We start from the raw sequence: 25578 nt of genomic DNA, 5'->3' as shown, positions 1-25578 counted from the left end.
GTGGGGTAAGGGGTGAGAGATTTCAGATTTCGAGATCAGTCCGTCAGGGATGCCCCCTTGCTCCTTTCCTTTTTTTATTCGTGGCCGAAGCTATGAGCATCTATGTTAGATCTCAAGCTGACATCTTTGGGCTGAGACTTCCTATCAGAAGAGAAGAGGAGCTGCTTGACAATGAGTTGGCTGATGACACAGCGATTTATTTGGATGCCTCTCCACAGACATTGACTTCTTTCAGGACAGCATTGGATTTATTTTGCTTGGCGGCAGGGGCGCAGATAAATTGGCATAAATCCAATGGCTTTTGGATCAGTGATGAGGACACTCCAGTTTGGGGACTTGACATAGGGTTCACTTGGGTTCAGAGGGGTGTGCCTATCAGGTATTTGGGCTGCCAGGTCGGCTTGGGTATTTCTACCACGCAGCAGTTTGCTCCCGTGTTGGAGAGCATCAGAAGGAAGCTTCTCTTTTGGAGCTCAGCCAAGCTGGATCTTGCCTCTAGAGTTGTGGTGGTCAACCAGGTCCTCTTGGCCACGGCCTGGTTTATTTGTTCATGTTGGTGCCGTTCCAGGGACTGCATCATTCAGCTCAGAAGACCGATCAGGAACTTTCTCTGGAGTGGGCTTGATGGCACAGCAGATGCCTTAGCCAGAGTGGCTTGGGAGACCCTCATCCTCCCTACACAGGATGGGGGTCTCAATATTATTGATCCAGATTTACAGTGCAGAGCCTTACTTTGCAAGATAGTGGTGCGAGGACTTATGCCAGGACAGGAACCGTGGAAGGACTTTCTTATCAGCAGCATACAGAGGTGCACACCTTCCTCAGGAGGAGACTGGATGAGCAGTGTTAGATGGATCTTCACCTCAGCACACCTCAGATCACCTTCATCCCCTCTCATGGTTGCCATTCTGAAAGCTTGGGCTAGTTTCAGAAGCTCTCTTCGGAGGATTCCTCCTTCCTCCCGGGAAGAGATTGATAGGCAGCCCATCATGTGGAACGACAGTATTTTAGATGATCGTGGCAGACCACTGGGTGCCTCACCCTACATGCAGTGGGCCAGGTGGGAGAGGGGACCTGCTTCTTCTTTAGGATCTTGGAAAGCCTTCCCTAGGCTTCCAGAGGAAACCAAGTCAAGGTTGACAGGACATCTCAGAGGGAGTGCAGGGAGGATCTTGCAGATTGAGACAGCCCTTCCAGAGGCTTGGATAGACACAGATGATATGCCTCTCACTACCTCCACTTGGGCAGGTACTTTCTCGAGAGGCGGGGTTCCACTTCAGGTCTTAGCCTTCCGAGATGCACAGGAGGATGCTTTAGTTTTCAGTGTCCAGGATGGTGGCAGATTGCTCAGATCTACAGATGATATATTGCTTGAGTCTGCTTTTCAGCCTATCAGGGTCGTAGGCCTTTTGATGCAGGGATCAGATTCAGAGTGGTTCTTAGACCCTGACCCCCAGTTACTCTCCACTGGGTCTTGGAGACTTTGGCTCTATGGAGGAGTTCCCATCAGGTATTTACAGTGGGACCCCGGAGAGTGGGAGTGGATTGACGCGGGGCATCGAGAGAAGACCATCCCCTTCTTTCGTTACACGGTCAGTAATGCCAGGAGATTTCAGCTCAGTAGTAGAGGCTGGAGACCCTCCAGAGTTCCTCATTGGGAGACTTTTGGTATTACTGCGGATCAGCAGAGGTACTTCTGGAGGAGGCTCTGGAAATCCCACAGGAATAGAAAGATCACTATCTTCTTTTGGCTTTCTATTCATGGAGGGATTGCAGTGAACCTTTGGAGGTCCAGATTCGGAGCCGACCCTACTTGCCCTCGTTGCCTTTCTGCTTCGGAGTCTATTCAGCATTGCTTATGGGATTGCAGACAGGCGAGATTGATTTGGATGGGGATAGCCAGGATCTTCAGTCACTTTGCCCATTCCCCACTCTTTATGACTTGGGGCTCGGTGGCTTGGCTTTCTCTTACAGGACCTCAGGTTTTCTATGAGGGACTTGACTCCTCCCGGGCCATTTCGGTTCGACGTCATCGGGTTGAGCTCTGCTCGTTGGATGTGGTTCCACACCGTCCTTTTACAGCTGTACATGCCTCTGTGGATACTTCTTGGGAGATTATAGCGAGCATAGCAGCCTGGCATATCTGGAGATCCAAATGCACAGAGGCTATGGAGGGTACTCAGGTTCATCCCTCGCACACATTGGCTAGTATCTGGACAGACATCGTACACACTCTGATGGCGGTATGGACGGGTATGCAGGGGGACTCCCGTGCAGCCTCAGCTAGGAGGGTTTCTTTCTTCAGGGAATGGAAGGATTCTCCTTTCTTCTCTGAATCTACTACAGGGTTGAGATGGCACTTTCAGCCTCAGCCTTGGTTTCTTTCCACCTCACTCTGAGGGGGTTTTTTATTATCCTCATGATTTCATGATGTATTCCGCTTTGAGCTTGCTCTCGCGGGTTTTTGTTCTTACTTAATAGAAGTCTTTTTCATGGAAAAAAAAAAAAAGGTGGAGGATGCCGTGTTTGATCCTCGTCCAGCTTGATATGTCAACTTTTACTTGGCTACCTCATAACTTTTGCTCTGAGGTTTTCCTTGTAGAAACTTTTTCCTTGTACTTATTGGTGGGTTTTTATCTCTTTTGAGGTTTCCCACACAGAAATATAAAGATTTCACTTAAATAAAAAAAAAGTGTCTCCGTGTTTGTTCACACATGCTGGCCTCATACATGTATCCACACGCACACACTTCTTTTTGTGAAAACTTTGAATGCTTTATATTATAAAGTAGCTATCCCAAAACTGGGAAGCTAAAAGATAAATATTTTTTTTTCAAGAAAGAGACTTCTATTAAGTAAGAGAAAAAACCCGCGAGAGTAAGCTCCAAGCGGAATACATCATGAAATCATGAGGATAAATAAAACCCCCTCAGAGTGAGGTGGAAAACAACCAAGGCTGAGGCTGAAAGTGCCACCTCAACCCTGTAGTAGTCTCAGAGAAGAAAGGAGAATCCTTCCATTCCCTGAAGAAAGAAGCCCTCCTAGCTGAGGCTGCACGGGAGTCTCCTTGCATACTCGTCCATACGGCCATCAAAGTATGTACGGTGTCTGCTAGCCAATGTGTGCGAGGGATGAACCTGAGTACCCTCCAAAGCCTCTGTGCATCTGGCTCTCCAGATATGCTAGGATGCTATGCTCGCTAGAATCTCCCAAGAAGTATCCACAGAGGCATGTACAGCTGTAAAAGGAAGGTGTGGTACCACATCCAACGAACAGGACTCAATCTGATGACGTCGAACCGAAATGGCCCAAGAGGAGTCAAATCTCTCATAGAATACCTGAGGCCCTGTAAGAGAAAGCCAAGCCACTGAGCCCCATGTCATAAAGAATGGGGAGTGGGCAAAGTGACTGAAAATCCTGGCTACCCCCATCCAAATCATCCTCACCTGTCTGCAATCCCATAAGCAATGCTGAATAGTCTCCAAAGCAGAGGCAACGAGGGCAAGTAGGGTCGGCTCCGAGCCTGGATCTCCAAAGGTTCACAGCAATCCCACCATGGATAGAGAGCCAAAAGAAGATAGTGATCTTTCTATTCCTGTGGGATTTCCAGAGTCTCCTCCAAAAGCACCTCTGCAGATCCGCAGTGATATCAAATGTCTCTCAATGAGGAACTCTGGAAGGTCTCCAACCTCTACGTCTGAGCTGAAATCTTGTGGCATTACTGACCGTGTAACAAAAGAAGGGGATGCTCTTCTCTCGATGCCCTGCGTCAATCCACTCCCACTCTCCGGGGTCCCACTACAAATACCTGATGGGAACTCCCCCATAGAGCCAAAGCCTCCAAGACCCAGTGGAGAGTAGCCGGGGGTCTGGTTCTAGGAACCACTCTGAATCTGATCCCTGCACCAAAAGACCTACAACCCTGATAGGCTGAAAAGCAGACTCAAGCAAAATGTCCTCTGTGGACCTGAGCAATCTACCACCATCCTGCACACTAAAAACTAAAGCATCCTCTTATGCATCTCGAAAGGCCAAAACCTGAATCGGAACACCGCCTCTTGTAAAAGTACCTGCCCAAGTGGAGCAAGTGAGTGGCATATCATCTGTGTCTACCCAAACCTCTGAAAGGGCTGCCTCAATCTGCAAGATCCTCCTTGCACTCCCTCTGAGATGTCCTGTCAACCTTGATTTGGTCTCCTCTGAAAGCCTGCGGAAAGCTTTCCAAGACCCCAAAGATGATGCAGGTCCCCTCTTCCAAAGATACAGACATATTTTTTTTCCCAAGAAAGAGACTTCTATTAAGTAAGAGAAAAAACCCACGAAAGCAAGCTCAAAGCGGAATACATCATGAAATCATGAGGATAAATAAAACCCCGTCAGGGTGAGGTGGAAAACAACCAAGGCTGAGGCTGAAAGTGCCACCTCAACCCTGAAGTAGTCTCAGAGAAGAAAGGAGAATCCTTCCATTCCCTGAAGAAAGAAGCCCTCCTAGCTGAGGCTGCACGGGAGTCTCCCTGTATACCCGTCCATACGGCCATCAAAGTATGTACGGTGTCTGTCCAGATTGTCTGTCCAGATACTAGCCAATGTGTGCGAGGGATGAACCTGAGTACCCTCCAAAGCCTCTGTGCCTGGCTCTCCAGATATGCCAGGATGCTATGCTCGCTAGAATCTCCCAAGAAGTATCCACAGAGGCATGTACAGCTGTAAAAGGAAGGTGTGGTACCACACCCAACAAACAGGACTCAGTCCGATGACGTCGAACCCAAATGGCCCGAGAGCAGTTAAATCTCTCATAGAATACCTGAGGCCCTGTAAGAGAAAGCCAAGCCACTGAGCCCCATGTCATAAAAAATAGGGAGTGGGCAAAGTGACTGAAAATCCTGGCTACCCCCATCCAAATCATCCTCGCCTGTCTGCAATCCCATAAGCAATGCTGAATAGTCTCCGAAGCAGAGAGGCATCGAGGGCAAGTAGGATCGGCTCCGAACCTGGACCTCCAAAGGTTCACTACAATCCCACCATGGATAGAAAGCCAAAAGAAGATAGTGATCTTTCTATTCCTGTGGGATTTTCAGAGTCTCCTCCAAAAGCACCTCTGGAGATCCGCAATGATATCAAATGTCTCCCAATGAGGAACTCTAGAAGCTCTCCAACCTCTACTACTGAGTTGATATCTCCTGGCATTACCGACCGTGTAACGAAAGAAGGGGATGCTCTTCTCTCGATGCCCTGCGTCAATCCACTCCCACTCTTCGGGGTCCCACTGCAAATACCTGATGGGAACTCCCCCATAGAGCCAGAGCCTCCAAGACCCGGTGGAGAGTAGCCGGGGGTCTAGGTCTAGGAACCACTCTGAATCTGATCCCTGCACCAAAAGACCTACAACCCTGATAGGCTGAAAAGCAGACTCAAGCAAGATGTCCTCTGTGGACCTGAGCAATCTGCCACCATCCTGGATACGAAAAGCCAAAGCATCCTTCTGTGCATCTCGAAAGGCCAAAACCTGAAGCGGAACACCGCCTCTTGTAAAAGTACCGGCCCAAGTGGAGGAAGTGAGTGGCAAATCATCTGTGCCTACCCAAACCTCTCGAAGGGCTGCCTCAATTTGCAAGATCCTCCCTGCACTTCCTCTGAGATGTCCTGTCAACCTTGATTTGGTCTCCTCTGGAAGCATGTGGAAAGCTTTCCAAGACCCCATAGATGATGCAGGTCCCCTCTGCCACCTGGACCACTGCATGTAGAGTGAGGCACCCAGTGGTCTTCCATGATCATCTAAAATACTGTCATTCCACATGATGGGTTGCCTATCAATCTCTTCCCGAGAGAAAGGAGGAATCCTCCGAAGAGTGCTTCTGAAACTGGCCCAAGCTTTCAGAATGGCAACCATGAGAGGAGACGAAGGTGATCTGAGGTGTGTTGTGGTGAAGATCCACCTAACACTTCTCATCCAGTCTCCTCCTAACGAAGATGTGCACCTCTGTATGCTGCTTATAAGAAAGTCCTTCCACGGTTCCTGCCCTGGCATAAGTCCTTGCACCACCATCTTGCAAAGTAAGGCTCTGCACTGTAAATCTGGATCAATAATATTGGCACACCGTTCCAGTGTAGGGAGGATAAGGGCCTCCCAAGCCACCTTGGCTAAGGCATCTGTTGTGCCATCAAGCCCACTCCAAAGAAAGTTTCTGATTGGTCTTCTGAGCTGAATGATGCAGTCCCTAGAACGGCACCAGCATGAACAAACAAACCAAGCCATGGCCAAGAGGACCTGGTTGACCACCACAACTCTAGAGGCAAGATCCAGCTTGGCTGAGCTCCAGAAAGGAAGCTTCCTCCTGATGCTCTCCAAAACGGGAGCAAACTGCTGCGTGGTAGAAATATCCAAGCCGACCTGGTAGCCCAAATACCTAATAGGCTCACCCCTTTGAACCCAAGTGAATCCTATGTCAAGCCCCCAAACTGGAGTGTCCTCATCATTGATCCAAAAGCCATTGGATTTATGCCAATTTATCTGCGCCCCTGCTGCCAAGCAGAATAAATCCAATGCTGTCCTGAAAGAAGTGAGTATCTGTGGAGTGGCATCCAAGTAAACTGTTGTGTCACCTGCCAACTCACTGTCAAGTAGCTCCTCTTCCCTTCTGATGGGAAGTCTCAGCCCAAAGATGTCAGCTTGAGATCTAACATAGATACTCATAGCTTCGGCCACGAACAAAAAAAGGAAAGGAGCAAGGGGGCATCCCTGACGGACTGATCTCAAAATCATAAATCGCTCACCCCTTACCCCACCAATAAGTACCTGGCTGTGGGCTGATCTGTACAAAGAGGAAACACCTCTAAACCAAGCATCAGTAAAGCCAAAGCGTAGAAGGGTGCCCTCCAAAAAACCCCAATCTACTCTGTCATAATTTTCTTAAAATCCAAAAGTAGAATGGCAAGATTCTAGCCACCCTGCATGGCCCACTCTGAAGCTTCCTAGAAAGAAAAAATGTTATAAAAAATGCTTATGCCATGCACAAATCCCGTCTAAGTGTCATGAATAAGATCAGGGAGAAGGGGCTGCAATCAGAGGCTGATAGCCTTGGCCAGAATCTTGTAACTAGTCCCCAGAAGTGTGATAGGCCTACACTGGGACACTAAATTTTTGTAACCTCCTTTTGGGATAAGGTGGATGAGACCCTCTGTAAGCGACCCAGGCATCTCGCTAGAGTCCCAAATGGCCTGCAGGGCTGAAGTAATATAGTCTCCAATCATATCCCAAAATGCAATGAAAAAAGACGGGGTGAGGCCATCCGAACCTGAGCACTTGCCCTTGTAAAGGGCTGAAAGTGCAGTCCTGAACTCTGTGTTGGTGAAAGGTGCATCGAGTAGAACATGCATACCCGGATTCACCAACACAGGGATGCTCTGCCAAATAGCATCTCTAGCATCCTCTCTATCATGTGTCTCAGGATCAGCAGTAAGAAGTGTGGCATAGAAATCTGAAGCTATGCACAAGACGTCATCAGGCTCTGTCTGTAAAACCCCATGTGAGTCAATAAGCTGGGATACACTCTCTCTACTATGTCTAGGGTCAAGAGTAGAGAAAAAGTGTTTACCACCCATCTGAATCCAGAAGGACTCCCATGCATGAAAGGCATACTCTGTTCTCTGATCAAGCACTCTGATCAAGCAATAACTGCTGATGAGCCCTTGCTGCAGCATGGCGCTCCTGAATCCAAGCATTTGAAGGCCGTTTCTGCTCTTTCCTCTGCAAAGCTGCCAACTGCTGGCAAACACCAATCTCATGTTTGAGAATATCTTGTCTCCTGGTACAAGCAACTGAGCGGTAGAAGTCGCTAATACCAGAAAGGGGAGTGGCTACATGTGATGGATATGGCTGCCCGCCCTGGACATGAGAAACCCATATCTGCAGAGCTGCCTCTGTAAGGTCCTCCTCTGTGTAAAAGCATCTGGAATCCTGATGCTGGCAGACCGGCCTCTCAAGTGAGGCTTTGAGATAGCCAGCACAATAGGAAAGTGGTCTGAAGTGGAAACCCCAGCAGCGATGCATACCGATCCACCTCTGTCTAGTGCCCAATCATCTACATAGAATCTGTCAATGCGTGCATGAATAGGCATCTGCTGCCTCATGTTCGACCAAGAGAACAGGAGGGACTGTGGCTGAATAAGAAAGGCATCATCCCACCAAATATCTCTTCCACAGAAGTGAAAAAGGAAGGCATCTCCCTCGCACACATTGGGTAGTATCTGGACAGACACTGTACATACTTTGATGGCCGTATGGACGGGTATGCAAGGAGACTCCCGTGGAGCCTCAGCTAGGAGGGCTTCTTTCTTCAGGGAATGCAAGGATTCTCCTTTCTTCTCTGAGACTACTACAGGGTTGAGGTGGCATTTTCAGTCTCAACCTTGGTTGTTTTCCACCGTCACTCTGAGGGGTTTTTAATTTATCCTCATGATTTCATGATGTAGTCGGCTTTGAGCTTGCTCTCGCGGGTTTTTTCTCTTACTTAATAGAAGTCTCTTTCTCGCGGAAAAAAAAAAAAGGGAACGCATCCCAAGCTGCTCTCTCCAAAGAGTGAAGTCCGCCTTCTCTACCCCCTTTTTTGTCTGACGGCAACTCGACCATGTTAAAGTCACTTGCAATCACCCATGAATCCACAATGGGGGCCCAGGAGAGCAAAGTCTTCCACATAAGGACACGTTCCCCTCTAATGTTGGAGGCATACAGGTTAAGGAAACCAACCTTACGTCCTCCAATCAAAAGAATAATCCACTGACCTCTAGAGGGAATAATGACTCCGTGTCCAACAACTAAGGGGAGAACCGACTGCGAAAGTGAAATAGAAGTGCCCCCCCTGGTGCCCAAGGCAGGCGACCAAAAAGTATGGCCAGAAAGCCATTTGCCTGACTTGGCACAATCTCTAGAATCCAGCTTGTGCTTTTGAATAAATAAGATATCAATGGAATCCCCAGTAACACCTAGATGAAGCTGATCCTGGATCAGCTGTCTACGGCGGCGATGTGGGATGCCACCTAGGCCCTGTATGTTCCAACTAATAATCCTCATCGACGGGAGAATGTAGAGTGGAACACCTTACCCGACCTAGTGGCGGAAACAAACCCCTCAACAGGGGAAGACCTCCTGCTCGAGGAGGGAGGGATGGAACCAAGTGGCGGAAAATCAACAGGGGAAAGAAGCATGCCACCTGAAGAAGAAGCTCTGTCAACAGGAAACCCAATCACTGGCTCCCCAAAAGTAGCGGGCACAAACTCCTCCTCTGGGAAATCTGAACCATTTGCCAGGGCTGAAAACGAGTTCCTGTGAAGCAAGCCATACACCGGAGTGCGAAGGATCCCTTCTGAGGGAAGAGGATCAATAGTGTAAACCATCCCCTTCCCCCTATCCAAGGGAGGAAGTGAGGACTGCTCTCTATCCTGTGTCTGCCCAACCGCGGAGACCTCTACTGCCTCAAGAAGAGCGTCTGGCACCGCTGCATCTAGGGAAGAAGCTGCAACCGGGGAGGAGGTCAAAGCTCCAGTGTCTCAGACTGTGCGAGGTGAGACTGGAGGGACAGCTCGAGGTGAAGCAGAGTCCACTAATGTACCCTCGTGAACTGAAGGAGGGATCTGCACATGTGCCGGAACCCACTGGCGAGCGTCGCGTGCCGCTGAGGTAGGTGGGGGTCGAGGAGCAGGTGATGGACTTGTACCACCCCCCTGTTGAGGCCGAGGAGCAGGTGCTGGACCTGTACCACCACCATCCTGAGGAGGACCGCCATGCTAAGGTCGAGAAGCAGGTGCTGGACCTGTACCACCCCTCTGTTGAGGCCGAGGAGCAAGTGCTGGACCTGTACCACCCCCCTGTCCCCCCTGTCGAGGCCATGGGGCGGTAGCTGTACCAGAGGGCTTCTTGAGCCTTTTCTTCTTCCTGGGGCAATCCCTGGCAAAGTGTCCTATGGTCCTGCATATCTTGCACTGGTCCTGTCTTCCTGATATATCTACTCTCTGGCGAAAAAAGGAACCATCCGGGCGCTGGATCATAACATGATCCATCTTGAGGTTAGGATCCTTACAGATGACCCTAACTCTAGGTACCCCATCAGCCTTGGTTGCCTCTGCTGCAGTCAATGGCAACCTAGGGAGGGGTCGGATCTCAGCAACTGCGCCAAAATGCTCCCCAATAACAGAAAGAAGTCAATGGTGAACCTGGGGAAGCCCGGGAAATCTGATGAAGAGCGAAAAGATTTCCTTATCTGCCTCCACTGGGTCGAAACCAATATGAAAGGCTTCAAAGAAGATCTTCCTGTGTCCGAGGTGTAAAAACTCAGCTTTGAGCACAGTGCTCGCAGCCTTTGGACTGTCAAAAACAACCTGGAAAAAACCTCGTCCCAGAAGATGAACATCTAGCAATCGTGGAGTGAGGTCTGGGGGGAGAGCCGCAAGCATCCAGTCTCTGGCTTGGGATCTAGAGGGGTGAGACCCAAAGATGCGTGCTAGCAACGTGGTAGAGCATTCAATCTCTACATCCTTCTTAAGCTGCTGCAGCTCGTCTTTAGAAAAGGTAATAGTTTTCACGGCCGGTGGAGGAGTAGGATTGGCTGACGGAGTATCCATCGCCAATCGAGGTGAGGAGGCCGACTTTGACAATTTGGAGGCTCCTTCTGCTCCAAACAATGCTACGGGAGAAAGGGGGGTAGAAAACAGGGAAAGGAGGTGAGGAGGGAGTGGGGGAAGGAGCGAGGAGGGGAGGGGTAAAGGGGAGAGGCTGAGAGGCTGAAGGGGAGGGGGCAGGCTGAGAGGAGAGGGAGACGAAGGAGAGGCAGGAAGGGGGCGGGCTGAGGGGCAGGGGGGGGCCGGCTGAGAGGAGGGGGAGAGGAGGGAGAGGAGGAGGAAGGGGGCTGCGACAGGCTGAGAGGGAGAGGAGAGGGAGAGGAAGGAGAGGGAGGGGCAGGGAGGGGCAGGGAGGGGGCGGTGCAGGCTGAGAGGGAGAGGAGAGGGAGAGGAAGGGGCGGGCTGAGAGGCAGGGAGGGGGCAGAGGAGCAGGCAGGGAGGGGGCGGAGGAGCAGGCTGAGAGGGGGAGGAGAGGGATCGGGGGCTGAAGGGAAGGGGGAGGAGAGGGAGAGGAGGGGGCGGGCTGAAAGGCAGGGAGGGGGCGGAGAGGCAGGGAGGGGGCGGAGGAGCAGGCAGGGAGGGGGCAGAGGAGCAGGCTGAGAGGGGGAGGAGAGGGAGCGGGCTGGAAGGGGGCGGGCTGAAGGGGAGGAGGAGAAGGGAGGGAGGGGCTGAGGGGGAGGGAGGGGCTGAGGGGGAGGTAGGGAGAGAGGGAGGGACAGGCTGAGGGAGAGGGTGCAGCAAGGGAGTGGAGAGGAGCAGATACATATTTGGAAAATACATCATGAGAAAAGGATCACTATAGACTCTATGGTTCCTATCTTTCGAGAAAGTCCAAAGTGCCCAATACCGAACCCAGGAAAAGAACAAGTCAAACTCTGGTCGGTGAGGATAGATCCCAAAAAGCCAGAAGAACCTATCGAAAGTAGTAAGCCGATAAATTTCTGCTGAATCTCTGCTGAAGAATGCCGATGAATTCACATGTGTCAGGGCAACGCCAGAAAATATGAGAAACAAACTCTTTGGGTGCCAAGCAACGATGACACACACACACTTTTTTTATTTTAGTGAAAATTTCGTTGCTTTATATTACAAGAGAGCTTCCCAAAAAGGAAAAGCTAGACAATACATCAACAGAAAATCTCGGTATAAGAAAGATATACATCAGAATCTATGTAGTGATGGACAATCAAAGAGAGATTGTTGCAAAGGTCTACGGGACAAAAAGAAAATGGATAACTGAGGATCACCAAAGACCCTATGATTGCGATCTATCCATAGAGTCCAGAGCGCCCAGTATCTAACCCAAGTAAAAGACAAACTCTGGTCGCCGTGGATGATGACATTGTTGACTATCGGAGTTTGAATGCTGCAACACGACATGATAGGTTCCCCCTTCCCTTCACAGATAGAGTGTTGGAGACAGTGGCAGGACATGCTTTATACTCATTTATGGATGGATATAGTGGGTACAACCAAGTCCGAGTGAAAGAACAGGATCAGCCCAAGACTACCTTTGTCACTAAATAGGGAACATACGCCTACCGAATGATGCCCTTTGGATTATGTAATGCCCTGGCAACATTTCAACGACTTGTAACCAAACTCTTTCAGGAGAATATTGACAAGTTTCTTGAGGTATTTCTAGATGAATTCTCTGTTTTCAATGGTAAAACCGCCTCCCATCTTGATCCGGCCATATAAAATGATCATCTACATAAGTTGAGATGGGTCTTTGATAAGTGCAGAGAAGTGCGCTTGTGTTTGAACCTTGACAAATGTTTCTTTCTCTCACTCCGAGGTGTTCTCTTTGGTCATATTGTTTCTGCTAAGGGCATGACTACTGACCCCGCCAAGGTAGAGGTGATCATCTCATTGCCTATCCCTCCTACACCCAAAGAGGTGAAGTCCTTCTGAGGGCATGTAGGATATTACCGAGGTTCATACGTTTCTATGCCGACATTGTTGTTGCACTGACAGAACTCCTACATCAAGACCAATCTTTTGTTTGGGCCACCCCGCAACAACTGGCCTTTGATGATCTGAAGCATCACCTCGTGAAGGCCCCCATCCTCAAGCAGCCCAACATGTCCATGTGGATGCTAGTGGGTGGGTAGTAGGTGCTATACTGGCTCAACCTAACGAGGATACCTAGATTGATTTGCCCATCTACTTCGCTAGCCGACAACTCAATGGAGCAGAACGCAATTACAGTACCACAGAAAGGGAGGGTCTCGGCATGCTTTATGATCATCACTGATCATCAAGCTCTTAAATATTTATTGAATAAGCCTACTCTTGGTGGCCGGTGAAGCAGATGGATTCTTCTTTTTCAAGAATTTTAATTCGACATTGTGGTGAGGGCTGGCAGACTGCATCAACCATTAGACCACTTGTCTAGGTTACATTCCGGGGAACCAGCCAGTGGTATCACTGATGAATTACCGAATGCGGGCCTTTTCGGGGTGACGGCACCACCTGATGAATGTTTGTTTGCGGTGGACTGTGTCCCACCATAGTATGCCAACATAGTACACCTCTTGTCTACACGTGGCTTTCCTCCAGGTCTGACTCCAACAGAGAAATGCAGGAGGATCCTTCAAGCTGCTCCCTTTAAGTTGATTGTAGGTCAATTGTACAAACTCGGGAAGGACCAGATCTTGAGACGGTGTGTGCTTCCCCACGAGACACAATCCATTCTTGAAGAGGCACACACTGACATAGGTGGAGGGCATATGGCCTCAGATGATACTGGTTGGAAGATCATGCGTGTGGGGTTTTGGTGGCCCAAGCTCTTCCGCGATGACTGCCATGCTCATGTGACCCGTTGTGATTCATGTCAACGAGCGGGCCCCAAGCCTACGAGGCGCGAGTACCTTCCTCTCAAACCATTCACTTCGGTGGCCCCCTTCTATCGTTGGGGATTGGATTTCATTGGGCCCATCTCTCCTGCCACACGCCGAGGGAAAAAGTATGCTCTGCTTGCCACAAACTATGGAACCAAATGGGTCGAAGCCAAGGCAGCAGTCAAGAACTGTACAACCCAGGTGTTAGCCACATTTCTATATGACCAGATCATCTCTCGATTTGGCTGTCCTATTGAGTTAATGAGTGATAGAGGATCTCACTTCCTCAATGACACCATTGCTGCCCTTGTTCACATGTTACAAATAGTTCACAAATTTTCATCTCCCTATTACCCATGTGCCAATGGTCTAGCAGAGAGCTCAAATCGAACAATGTGCAGGATCATGCATCGTCTTTGCCTCAGTTGTCTAGCAGATTGGAATGACATACTTCTAGCTGCTTTATTCACCTACCGAACGGCTTACAAGGCGTGTACTTGGTATTCACTGTTTGAGTTGGTCTATTGGAGGTTGTCATGCCTTATGAATTTCATCTTAACACCCACAGGGTGCTTCTGGACAAAAATGACAACTTTCAAGCCTACACAATGGAATGCTTGTGGGATTTGGAGGCACTAGCAGAGCATTGACGTGAAGCAGTCTTCGCTCAAGAAGTGTGGCAGAAACGACAGAAAGCATGGCATGACTGAAACCTCAGGAAGAGGGATTTCAAAGTTGGTGATGTAGTACTCTTGTATTCCAGTAAGTTTCTCGAACACAAACCTAAGTTTGTAAGTGGTTGGACAGGCCCACTTTTTATTGCCAAGCTTATCCCAAGTGGAGGAGTCTACTTGGCCACTTTGGAAGGCAGACTCCTGCCTGCATCAATGAATGGGTCACGCATCAAGAGGTACCATGTTCAATGAGGAAACAACCTCCTAGTCGTTGTATCTACACTCTTGCCTTCTCCTTCCCTGGTGACATCTTCTCTTTTTGATTACCACTTTCTCTCTCTACATGGTTTCTTCTCTTTCTACCCGGTGCCACTTTCTCTCTCTCATAAAATCCTTCTCTTTCACCCCGATACCACTTTCTCTCCCTAACAAAATCCTTCTATTTTCCACCCCAATACAACTTTCTCTCTGTACATGGGTCCTCCTCTTTCCACCCGGTGTGACTTTTTCTCTCTACATGGGTCCCTCTCTTTGCACTCGGTGCCACTTTCTCTCTCTGCATGGATCCTTTTCTCTGCACCCGGTGCCACTTTCTCTCTCTACATGAGTTCTCTTTCCTCCTCAGTGCCACTTTCTCTCTCTACATGGGTCCTCCTCTTTCCTCCCTAGTGCCACTCTCTACATGGGTCTTCTTAGCACCCGGTGCCACTTTCTCTCTCTACATGGATCCTTTTCTTTGCACCCAGAGCCACTTTCTCTGTCTACGTGGGTCCTCCTCTTTGCACCCGGTGCCACTTTCTTTCTCTACATAGTTTCTCCTCTTTTCACTTTATCTCTCTACATGGGTCCTTCCCTTTTCACTCTGCCACTTTCTCTCTCTACGTGAGGCCTCCCCTTTTCACGTCGTCACTTTCTCTCTCTAAGTGAGGCCTCCCCTTTTCACCCCGTGTCACTTTCTCTCTCTAAGTAAAATCTCCCCTTTTCATCTGGTGCCACTTTCTCTCTCTAAGTGAAACCTCTCCTTTTTCATCTTGTGCCACTTTCTCTCTCTAAGTGCGGCCTCCCCTTTTCATCCCGTGTCACTTTCTCTCTCTAAGTGAGGCCTCCTCCTTCCACTGCTGTGTCGAACCTCTCTCCTGAGTGTAGACTCACCTTTCACCCCACCCTGTGTCACCTTCTCTCTCTAATTAGCAACTGCCCTTTCCACCTTGGTGTCACTTTCTCTCTATACCAGAGTACTCACCTTCCACACAGGCAGCAACTTCTCTTTCTAGAGGGGCTTTCCTTTTTGAGTCACCTTTTTCCTCTGAATGGGAGCTCTCTCTTACAACCACCTTCTCTTTCCACCCTATGTCCACCTTCATCTCTCTCTTACAAAAACCTTTCCTTTCCACCCTATGTCCACCCCCTACCTCTCTCTTACAAACTCCTTCCCTTTTCACCCCCCACTCCCCACCTCTCTCTTACAAGCACTTCCTCTTTTCACCCTATGTCCCCCTACCTCTCTCTTACAAACACCTTCTCTTTCCACCCTATGTCTAACTCCCCACCTCCCTCTTACCACCCTCTGTCCACCTCTACCTCTCTCTTACAAAACCCTTTCCTTTTCACCCTTTGTCCACCCCCACCTCTCTATTACAAACACCTTCTCTTTCTACTTTGTTTCCAACCCCCCACCTCTCTCTTACAAACCCCTTCTCTTTTCACCCTCTATCCACCTCTTGTTGGAATATGGCCAAAGTGAGTCAAAAATGTGTGTTCTAAGTGGTCTAGGTGGTGTTTTATAGTCTAGTAAGTCCTAGACGTTCCATGTGTCATATTGGGAGATATCCCATCGACATTGTGACTTTCTAGAGTCTAGTGTCACACTATATAGTGTTTTACTTGTCTATTGTCTATTACAACAGTCAACGTCAAGCTATCAATACATTGTGAGTATTTTGGTTATTGCCTTGCACTTGTACTTTCTTTCCTTTCCATTCTGCCTTTCATTATGCTTTCCATATTTCCATTCCGCTAGCTTCCATGTCTCTTCATATGGTATCAGAGCCTTCCTTCCTAGGCCTTCCCTTCCTCCTTGCTTCTCCATGAGGTAGAGGGTGGCCGGAAAGAGAAGCTGCCCTCTCTTCTCTTGGAGGAGCTCCCCTTCCCTACTCCTCTCCATTGAAGGCTTCATCAACATTGGGATTCTCCTCCAACGTTGTCTTCTCCAACTTGAGCTTCTGCCACCTCTCTTCCCTTTCCTTGGTGAGCTCCTCTCCTTCCTTTAGCTACAAAGATGTGGTGTTGTTTCTGTTGCTCTCTCTGTGACCTGCGGACGATGTGATGCTTTTATGTGGATCTCGAAGCAAAATCACAACTTTGTGTCTTCAGGAAAGTTTTAGAGGACCTTGAGTCCTACAATTTTCGTTCTAACATCATTGCAATCCGAGTTTTCTATGAACAGATATAGCTCCTGCAAAAAGTGACAAAAATTATTCCTGCGGGCGAATTTTGTTCTTGAGTTCACGGGATGATAGTTTCCAGCCTACTGTCACTATCTTCATCTCCACCTGTATCTTTTGCTGCTCCGATTGGTACCCACCAAGCTAAGCTATAGCTGCCCATGCAGCTTCTCTTGCTGGCCACGTAACTATCCTCTCTGCCCACCATCTAGCTGCACATGCTGGTTCTAGCTGCCCACGCTGCTGCTCTTGCTGCTCATGCTTCTCTTGTTGCTCATGAAGCTCTATTGTCTCGCCATTCAAGCTGCCACATTGCACACCTCATCGGCCTTCTATAACGGTGTGTAGACTCTACACTAATTTGCAGCAAGAAGATAAAGAAAAATGATCTTGATGTGAGGTACGATTACTTCCCGGCTTCTCCGATTACTTCTCTAATTGCCCGTGGTGCTAGGCTTGCATATTAAGTGACTCTACTAGTCCTTGTGGCACCTCCAGCCTCTACATCGACTTTTTGGTGACTCTCCATCTTCTATTTTGAGAGTCATGCCATGACCACTCCATGTAGCTATCCCATGGACTTTACCGACATATTTTGGGACATCCATGCCTAGTGCTTCATTGACATCGTCATCAACTCGCAGGGATGTGCACACATATGCAGTGGCTACTTGGAGGACATCTCTTACTCCTAAGAGATCTATTTTTATTATTCCTATAGCTTGATGTATTTTGGGGTCCTCTGCCCTGGGTAGTTCCCCTAAAATGATATGTAGCTGAGTGTTTGGTTGTCATTGAGTCTAAAGGTCCTCTGCCTTGGATAGTCCTCCTAAAAAGATGTATTGATTTTTCTATTTTGGTGTGTGGCTTCCTAACATGCCTTGTTATGAAGCCAAGGGGGGATGTATTGTGGGAGCCATGTATTGGCATTGATAGGTCTATTTGTTTCTCACGCCTAGCTTTCTTTCTAGGATGTTGGTGCATTGGTCTCCTAGACCTCTGAGTTGATCATGCATCCATGCATGATGAGCCTCTGAGACATGCTAGATAAGCTTTCTATGTTATGCTCACTAGTCTCTAAGCCATGCTCACTTGCCTCTGAGATTGTGTGGGAGCTATGTCTAGTTCGGCATGCACAGTTTTGATGACTGGCATTGTCATATTCTGTTATTGGTTCCCTTCCAGTAGTCTCTCACCTTGCCTTCATGGGCGGGTGTTGGAATATGAAGCCAAAGTGAGTCAAAACTGTGTGTTCTAGGTGGTCTAGGTGGTGTTTTATAGTCTAGTGAGTCCTAGACGTGCCACGTGTCATATTGGGAGATATCCCATAGACATTGTGACTTTCTAGAGTCTAGTGTCACACTATATAGTGTTGTACTTGTCTATTGTCTATTACAACAGTCAACATCAAGCTATCAATATTTTGTGAGTATTTTGGTTATTGCCTTGCACTTGTACTTTCTTTCTTTTCCATTCTGCCTTTCATTATGCTTTCCATATTTCCATTCCGTTCCTAGCTAGCTTCCATGTCTCTTCACCTCTATCTCTCTCTTACAAAATCCCTCTCTTTCCACCCTATGTCCAATCCCTACCTCTCTCTTGCAAACTCCTTCCCTTTTCACCCTATGTCCAACATCCCACCTCTCTCTTACAAACCCCTTCTCTTTTCACCCTCTGTCCACCTCTAGCTCTCTCTTTACAAAACCCTTCTCTTTCCACCCTCTATCCACCTCTATCTCTCTCTTATAAAACCCTTCTCTTTGCACCCTATGTCCAATCCCTACCTCTCTCTTGCAAACTCCTTTCCTTTCCACCCTATGTCCAACCCCCCACCTCTCTCTTACAAACCCCTTCTCTTTTCACCCTTTGTCCACCTGTATCTCTCTCTTACAAAACCCTTCCCTTTCCACCCTCTATTCACCCCTTACCTCTCTCTTACAAAACCCTTCTCTTTTCACCCTCTGTCCAACCCCTACCTCTCTCTTACAAAATCCTTCTCGTTCCACTCTCTGTCCGACCCCCACCTCTCTCTTACAGACACCTTCTCTTTCCACCCTATGTCCAACCCCTACCTCTCTCTTACAGACTCCTTCCCTTTCCATCCTATGCCCATCCCTACCTCTCTCTTTCAAAATCCTTCTCTTTTCACCCTCTGTTTAATCCCTACCTCTCTCTTACAAAATTCTTATCTTTTCACCCTATGTCCAACCCCCACCTAGGGACACCTTCTCTTTCCACCCTATGTCCAACCCCCCATCTCTCTTACAAAATCCTTCTCTTTCCACTCTATGTCCAACCCCCACCTCTCTCTTACGGACACCTTCTCTTTCCACCCTATGTCCAACCCCCCATCTCTCTCTTACAAACCCTTTCTCTTTTCACCCTCTGTCCACCTCTATCTCTCTCTTACAAAACACTTCCCTTTCCACCCTCTGTCCACCCCCTATCTCTCTCTTACAAAACCCTTCTCTTTCCACCCTATATCCAACCCCCACCTCTTTCTTACAAAACCCTTCCCTTTACACCCTCTGTCCACCTCCTAACTCTCTCTTACAAAACCCATATCTTTCCACCCTATGTCCAATCCCCACTTCTCTCTTACAAAACCCTTCCCTTTCCACCCTCTATCCACCCGCCACCTCTCTCTTACAAACACCTTCTTTTTCCACCCTATGTCCAACCCCCTACCTCTCTCTTACAAACACCTTCTCTCTCCACCCTATGTCCACCCCCTACCTCTCTCTTACAAACTCCTTTTATTTTCACCTTATGTCCAACCCTCTATCTCTCTCTTACAAACACCTTCTCTTTCCACCCTCTGCCCATCTCTACCTCTCTCTTTCCACCCTCTGCCCCATCTCTTTCCACCCTCTGCCCATCTCTACCTCGCTGGGCTTGGATATGGATAGGCTGCCACCATTTCGATACAGCATAGATGCCCCTCGCCTCCCTCTCACTCGACATGAGCTCAGCCAGGTTATCAGGGCAGATTTGTTGCAGCTACACACGTTTCGCACTTGGGTTCATCCCACGGAGCTTCCTACGAAGATGGCCACATATCGTGACCATTTTCTCAGGATTTCAGAGGATGGCTTCATCATATCCCCAGGATATATCGGCGTTCATATGTCGCACTCACTCAGGATTGCCTTGGGCCAGCTCAGGGTATCTTCCCACAGATTAGACGTTGAGGCCGGCAGGATGCGTCGTACAGCTACCGGACATAGACCCAGGCGAGAGACTAGGATATGCCCTTGTTGCACTATGGGGGAGGTGGAGACTGAGGAGCACTTTGTTTGCAGATGCCCTTTATATTATGAGATCCGTGGCAGATTTCACTGTTTATTTGGGCACGGATTTGGACCTCTCTCTCGGATTATGGAGTATGAGGATCAGTATTGCTTAGCGTTGTTCATCAGGGAGATCACCAGATATAGAGAGAGATTCCTCAGAGAGCACCGTCGCATCCCTGCCAGAGACTTGGTTATTCATGAGGAGCAGGACGAGGCGCAGGACTATGAGCACAGAGATAGCCCATCTTGCTAGAGAGCACCGATGGTTCCACCCCGAGGATGTACATATGACATGATCCGGCAGCACCGCAGGATGATCTTACACAGAGGCCGTACCCATCGCTTTATTTCTAGACGACGGAGGATGATGGCAGATTTTCGGAGGAGATTGCTCCATGGAGACTTGGCACCGCCAGCAGCCCATTTGACACTTGCCCAGATCTTCACACTCATGGCAGGAGGCATGGTCGATGGCCATGACTTCCATCATTTCTTTGGATCACAGACCCCTTAGGGAAGACGATGTTCCTCATATTTCATATTTTACATTTTGTATCTAGGCATTTTTGGTACTCTATTTCATTTCATTTTGTATCTAGGATTTTTGTAGCCATTTTTGGCATCTTAGCGGTATTACGATGAGGCCACCTAGTTGGCGCATCGTTGATGATGTATTTTCCTTTCGGATGATTTTGTGTCCCATAGGCCATGTATGGCCTTCCGTGGACCTTTAATAAAATTTCTTTCTTTCTTTCTTTCTTACAAACTCATTTCCTTTCCACCCTCTGACCACCTCTACCTCTCTCTTACAAACACCTTCTCTCTCCACTCTAAATCACTCTCCCACCGCTCTCCTACCAATACTTTCTCTCTCCACCCTTTGTCACACTTATCTCTCTCTCTTACCAAAACCTTCTCTTTCCATCTTTCATTATCCTTGCGATGCACTTCCAACTAATTTTTAGCACTTCGCTAAATTTGGAGAATATGCTAAATTTGGCAAACATGCTATTTTTGGTGGATTCGATTAAAATTGGTGGTTTTGCTTTTTGGCTCTCTTCCCTGCATCGGTTCTCTCCACCCCCTTACACATTGCACTCAAAAGCGCTATTTGCTAATTTTAGCTTTCTTGCTTTTTTGTCAACTTTTCTTTTGCTTTTTGACAACTCTCCCCCCTATATATATCACCCTTTCTTCTGTCACCTCTATCCACTCCTGCTAGCGCCATCTCCTCTACCACATCTCTTGCTCTAGCTCCAGCCATCCTTGGGCCTTCCATCATCTCATCCTTGGGCCTCTACTTCCTTCTAGGCCCTCTCTTCAACCAGCCTCTCCATCCCGGCAAAATCTCTGGATTCCAACTCTTGCTTCAGCCTCTACGAACTATCCTCACCAGCCCACCTGGTCAACCAACTCTCCCTCCTTAAGCTTCTATGTGCATCCTCTCTATCTTCAGGTCCTCTCCATCGTCTACTCCTCTCCCGCTCCTCTCCCTGCGCCCTCATAGCCTCTCTACGCACCAATTCTCTCCCTCTCCACACAGCTTCCCCTCCTCAACGCAACCCCCCCCCTCCTCCCTCATTACAACAGCCTCCCCCTCCTTCCACGCACCTCCCTCTCCTCCCTCCCTACAGCCTCTACGCAGCAGCCTGCACCTCCCTCTCCTCCCTCCCCGCAGCTTCTACACAGCTCTACCCCCCCCTCACCGCCTCCCCTACCCTCTACGCAGCCCCCTCTACGTACCCATCTACCTCCCCCTCTCCCACCACCTTCTACGTCACCCTACCCTCTCCCACCACCTTCTACGTCCCCCTATCCTCTACACCTCCCTACCTGCCACCCTTTGCGCAGCCCTCTACACACCCCCTCCCGCCACCTTCTACGTCCTCTCACCCACCCCCCCTCCCTCAGTGCAACACCCCCTCCCACTCCTCCCTCAGCGCAGCCCACCTCCCTCCCTACCCTCTACGTCACCCCCCCTCTAGCAGAGGAGACTTGAAAAGATTCCAATATGCAAGGGAAAATTCAACTGTGAGACCATCCTAGCCAAGAGATTTTGATCTACCACATGATTTAACAGCATCACTTAACTCCATTTCAGTGAAAGGAGATTCCAATTCCAAAGCTTGTGCTGGTGGAGAGAGAATAGGAGTGACATGCTGTAATAAATGTGTCCTTGCCAAAATAACTTCCTGTGAAGGCGGATCTGCATTCCCGAATTGAGAAGAAAAATGATGGACACAAGCTGTGCTTGAGAGGAGGTCCAAACACCATCAGAAGGCAGTGCCCTGCAAATATTTTTTGAGTGTCTCTTATAATGAAGACTTTTGAAAAATGCTTTAGCCGAACATGCTTTATCTAAGAAAGCCCTCTGTTGTGCCCGGGTCTCCTCCTGCTCCCCTCCATGATTGGCATCTTGCCAGGAAAAAAGATAATAACTGCATGCTTGGCACAGGATCCACAATATTATCAACTTCAACCATGATCCCAACTGTGGGGACAGAGTCTTTCCAATTCTTACAAGCATCTTCAAATCCCTCGTGCATCACATCATAAACCAATTGGGCCTCCAGAGGACATGCCCATGGTCATATCCTACTTTTTCTTCTTATGTGTGTAAATCTTTGTGGTAGCCATGAACTCCAGTATAAGTAAAGATGACAAAGAAAATCCTGCAAGAGGTCTATAAAACAAACGAAGAGGAAAAATGACTAACAGGTGAAGGGATAGAGAAAGATTATAGATTGAGGCTGTTAGGAAAAGAGTCGAGCAGCAGAAAAGTCCAAAACCCAAGAGTAGAAGGATAGAGCGACAAAAACCCCAAAAAACACCCTCGAAACCCACACACAACACATAGTAACATTGAAGTAAGACAAAAACAGCAGATAAAGGGCGGCTGAGAGAAGGGAAAGGCGATAGGACTCGTTGCACAAAGCCCGAGATAGGTCCGTACTATAGTACGGAACTGTACAGCTGAAAACCGTACTGTACGGACTAAAAACGGGCAGCTGAGGCAGGGAAAAAAGAACGCGAGGGCGCGAGCAGGCCACCAAGGTGTATGCTAGCTGTATGGAGAGGTATGGAATGCAAAACGGGCCTGGCAAGAACCTCATTCGGGCGTGTAGGAAGCCAGAATCGCCATAGCTGCTCCTCTCTCCTACACACACACACTTTTTTTTTGTGTGAAACTATGATTATATTATGAAATAATCATTTTGCAAGAGGGCAGGGCTCAAGAAAAGAGCCAATGCCCTATCCATCAGAAACAATAAAAAGAAAATCTCAATGCAAGAGACATCCAAATCCTCCTGTTGCAAGGCATCATATAAGGACTGCTGCAATGAGGCCCAGAAGAACTCATAGGGGTACTGAAAAGATGAAGCCAAAAATGCATAATTTTGCTGAAACTAGAGGGTTCACAACGCCTAGTATTTGATTCAATGGAAGAAAAGAGAGTACTGGGACAAAGGAGTTGGTAATCTGTCAAAAATCCAGAAAAACCTCTAGAACCTGTGTGTCGAAAATCTAAGAGATAAAAATTAGGTGATCCTGTCCAGAACGTCCCTGGAATACGGACAAAACCACAATAAGTGCTAAATACTCTCAGGAGCATGATGACATCTTAGACAAAGAGGAGAGGCAATCCTTCTTTGAGCCAATTTCACTCCCATTGGAAAATTACCAACAATGCATCTCCAAAAAAAGAGTCTGTGCTTTAATGGAATTTTCAACTTCCATATTAATTTCAAGTTTTCTTTCCACCAAGATAAAGACTTATTCATATGCCAAAGAGAATTGGCATGATGAGCAATCCATGGAGGAGGTAAAATCAATCTATAAGCCTGTATGGAAGTCAGTAAATGCAAAGGTTGAGAGGATGAGCCTGGACTTGAAGACTGAAGATGCCAATCTTGAAGCCTGTCTCTTACTGCCAATGGTGGAATCGGAACAAAAGGGAGTAAGAGATCTGCAATAACTTTCCATATGGGTCTATGATGCATCCCAAGATTGTATTGTTGACAAGCTGCCGAAAAAGAGAGAATATGCCCTTGAATATCCACTACATCATCAATGAACCGAATGCCCAACTTCATGAGATTGTAAGCCCTGATTGGTTGTTGTACAACAAGAGGAAAGTAAAAAACAGCACTCCAATGAAGGCTTTCCAATCGAAGAGATGAAGCTATAGAAGAAGGATGGGGAGACCATTTGATGTGAGAGAGCACCTACTTCCGATCCTGAATCAAGGCAGTAGAAAATGGACAGCCAGGTATTTTGCCCTGAAACTTGCCAAGTACTACTTCCCATGGATGAGTGAGCCCATGCCCATAAGCATTTGTGCGCATTTGGCCACACATAACTGCCAACATAATAGACCATGGCTGCTTTTGCTGAAAAAAAGTCCCGAGCATAGTGACCTTTCTTGCCAACAAATGAAATTTGATGTTTAGAATATTCAAACGCAAAGCAGGTCCATTTTGAGCAACCTCAAAGCTTTTTTATGGAGCTTAGTTTTCCAAAAAATCTCCATGGCCTGAGACATAAAGGAAGAGAGATTTTGAGATGACCAATGCAGTAAAGGCAAGTAAAACTGGACATAAGCCAAAACAATGGACTGGACAATTCGAAGCCGAACATGCAAAATCCAAGTGGTGGAGATCTTCCAATATTCTAATTTGTCATGAATTTTGTTGAATACCCAAGACATTTGCTGCTTATTGCTGATTTTCCAGCCAATTGGATAACCCAAATGCCTTACTATGTGCTCAAGAGGAACAATCTGACCTGGCCAAAGAAGAGCTTGCTAGTCACAAAGCTTGAGAGGCAAGAGTTTTGATTTCTGAAAATTAATATTTAGACCAGCTACCAAACCAAAATCAGAAAGGGTATCCATCAATAATCAAAGCTCCACAAGACAACAATTTGGCATGAAGAAAGAATTATCTGCATAAGCCTGTGCAATAAAAGGCTGTGAGCCAAGAATCTGTAACCCCATAAGCTGTCCAGTATCAACTAGATGATCCATATAAAGAAGCAAAGGATGAGAAGCAATAGCATAGAGCAAAGCAGTGAGAGGGCATCCTTGTTGGACTGACCGTCCTAGAGTCCAAGACTTAGACAAATGATTCCCTATAAGGCATTGAGCAGTGGAATTAGAGTAAAGCCAATAAATGACATTAACTAGCTTTGGCCCAAAACCAAGTCTAGACATGGTTTGAGAGACATAATCCTACTGTATTGTATCAAATGTCTTTGCCACATCCACCTGCATGACCAAAACATCTTGATCTGAATATTTATCATATTCCATTGCAGTGAGAGTATTGGAGATATTATCATGTATATGCCTTCTTGGAACAAAGCCATATTGCCTGGGATGAAGATCATCATGAAGAATATCATTTATCTAGTGAACCAGCATTTTGGCAATAAGTTCATCTATAGCAGGCATCAAAGTGGTGGGTCCCCAATCAGCCATAGTCTCACAGAGGGGATTTTTGGGCACAAGCTTGACTAGACCATGCTTCCAGGCAGAAGGAAGATGTTGATGTTGCCAGGCTACATTAATGAGCTGCAAGATTGGACCCTTCAATTCAGCCTAGAAGGCAACAAAAAATTCAACTGTCAAACCATCTTGTCCAGGGGATTTATGTTTACCCAAATGCTTGAGAGCATCATGCAATTTAATATCTGAAAAAGACATTTCCAGC

The 25578-nt window shown here is 47.8% G+C and overlaps 1 protein-coding gene and 1 pseudogene across 1 annotated transcript in view; one reads left to right on the top strand and one right to left on the bottom strand.

Moving 5' to 3' along the window:
• LOC147887107 (uncharacterized) overlaps positions 1 to 25578 on the top strand; it is a 203402-nt gene that overhangs the window by 128179 nt on the left and 49645 nt on the right. The gene's annotated exons all lie outside the window — the stretch shown is intronic.
• Positions 23461 to 24213, bottom strand: LOC147887108 (uncharacterized; annotated as a pseudogene).

Source organism: Dipteris shenzhenensis, chromosome 23 (assembly GCF_047967505.1).
Source record: "Dipteris shenzhenensis isolate YYH24624 ecotype China chromosome 23, Dip_SZ_1.0, whole genome shotgun sequence".
NCBI lineage: Eukaryota > Viridiplantae > Streptophyta > Polypodiopsida > Gleicheniales > Dipteridaceae > Dipteris > Dipteris shenzhenensis.
Note: the sequence above shows the minus strand (reverse complement) of the source record. Positions and strands in the feature narration are given on the sequence as shown.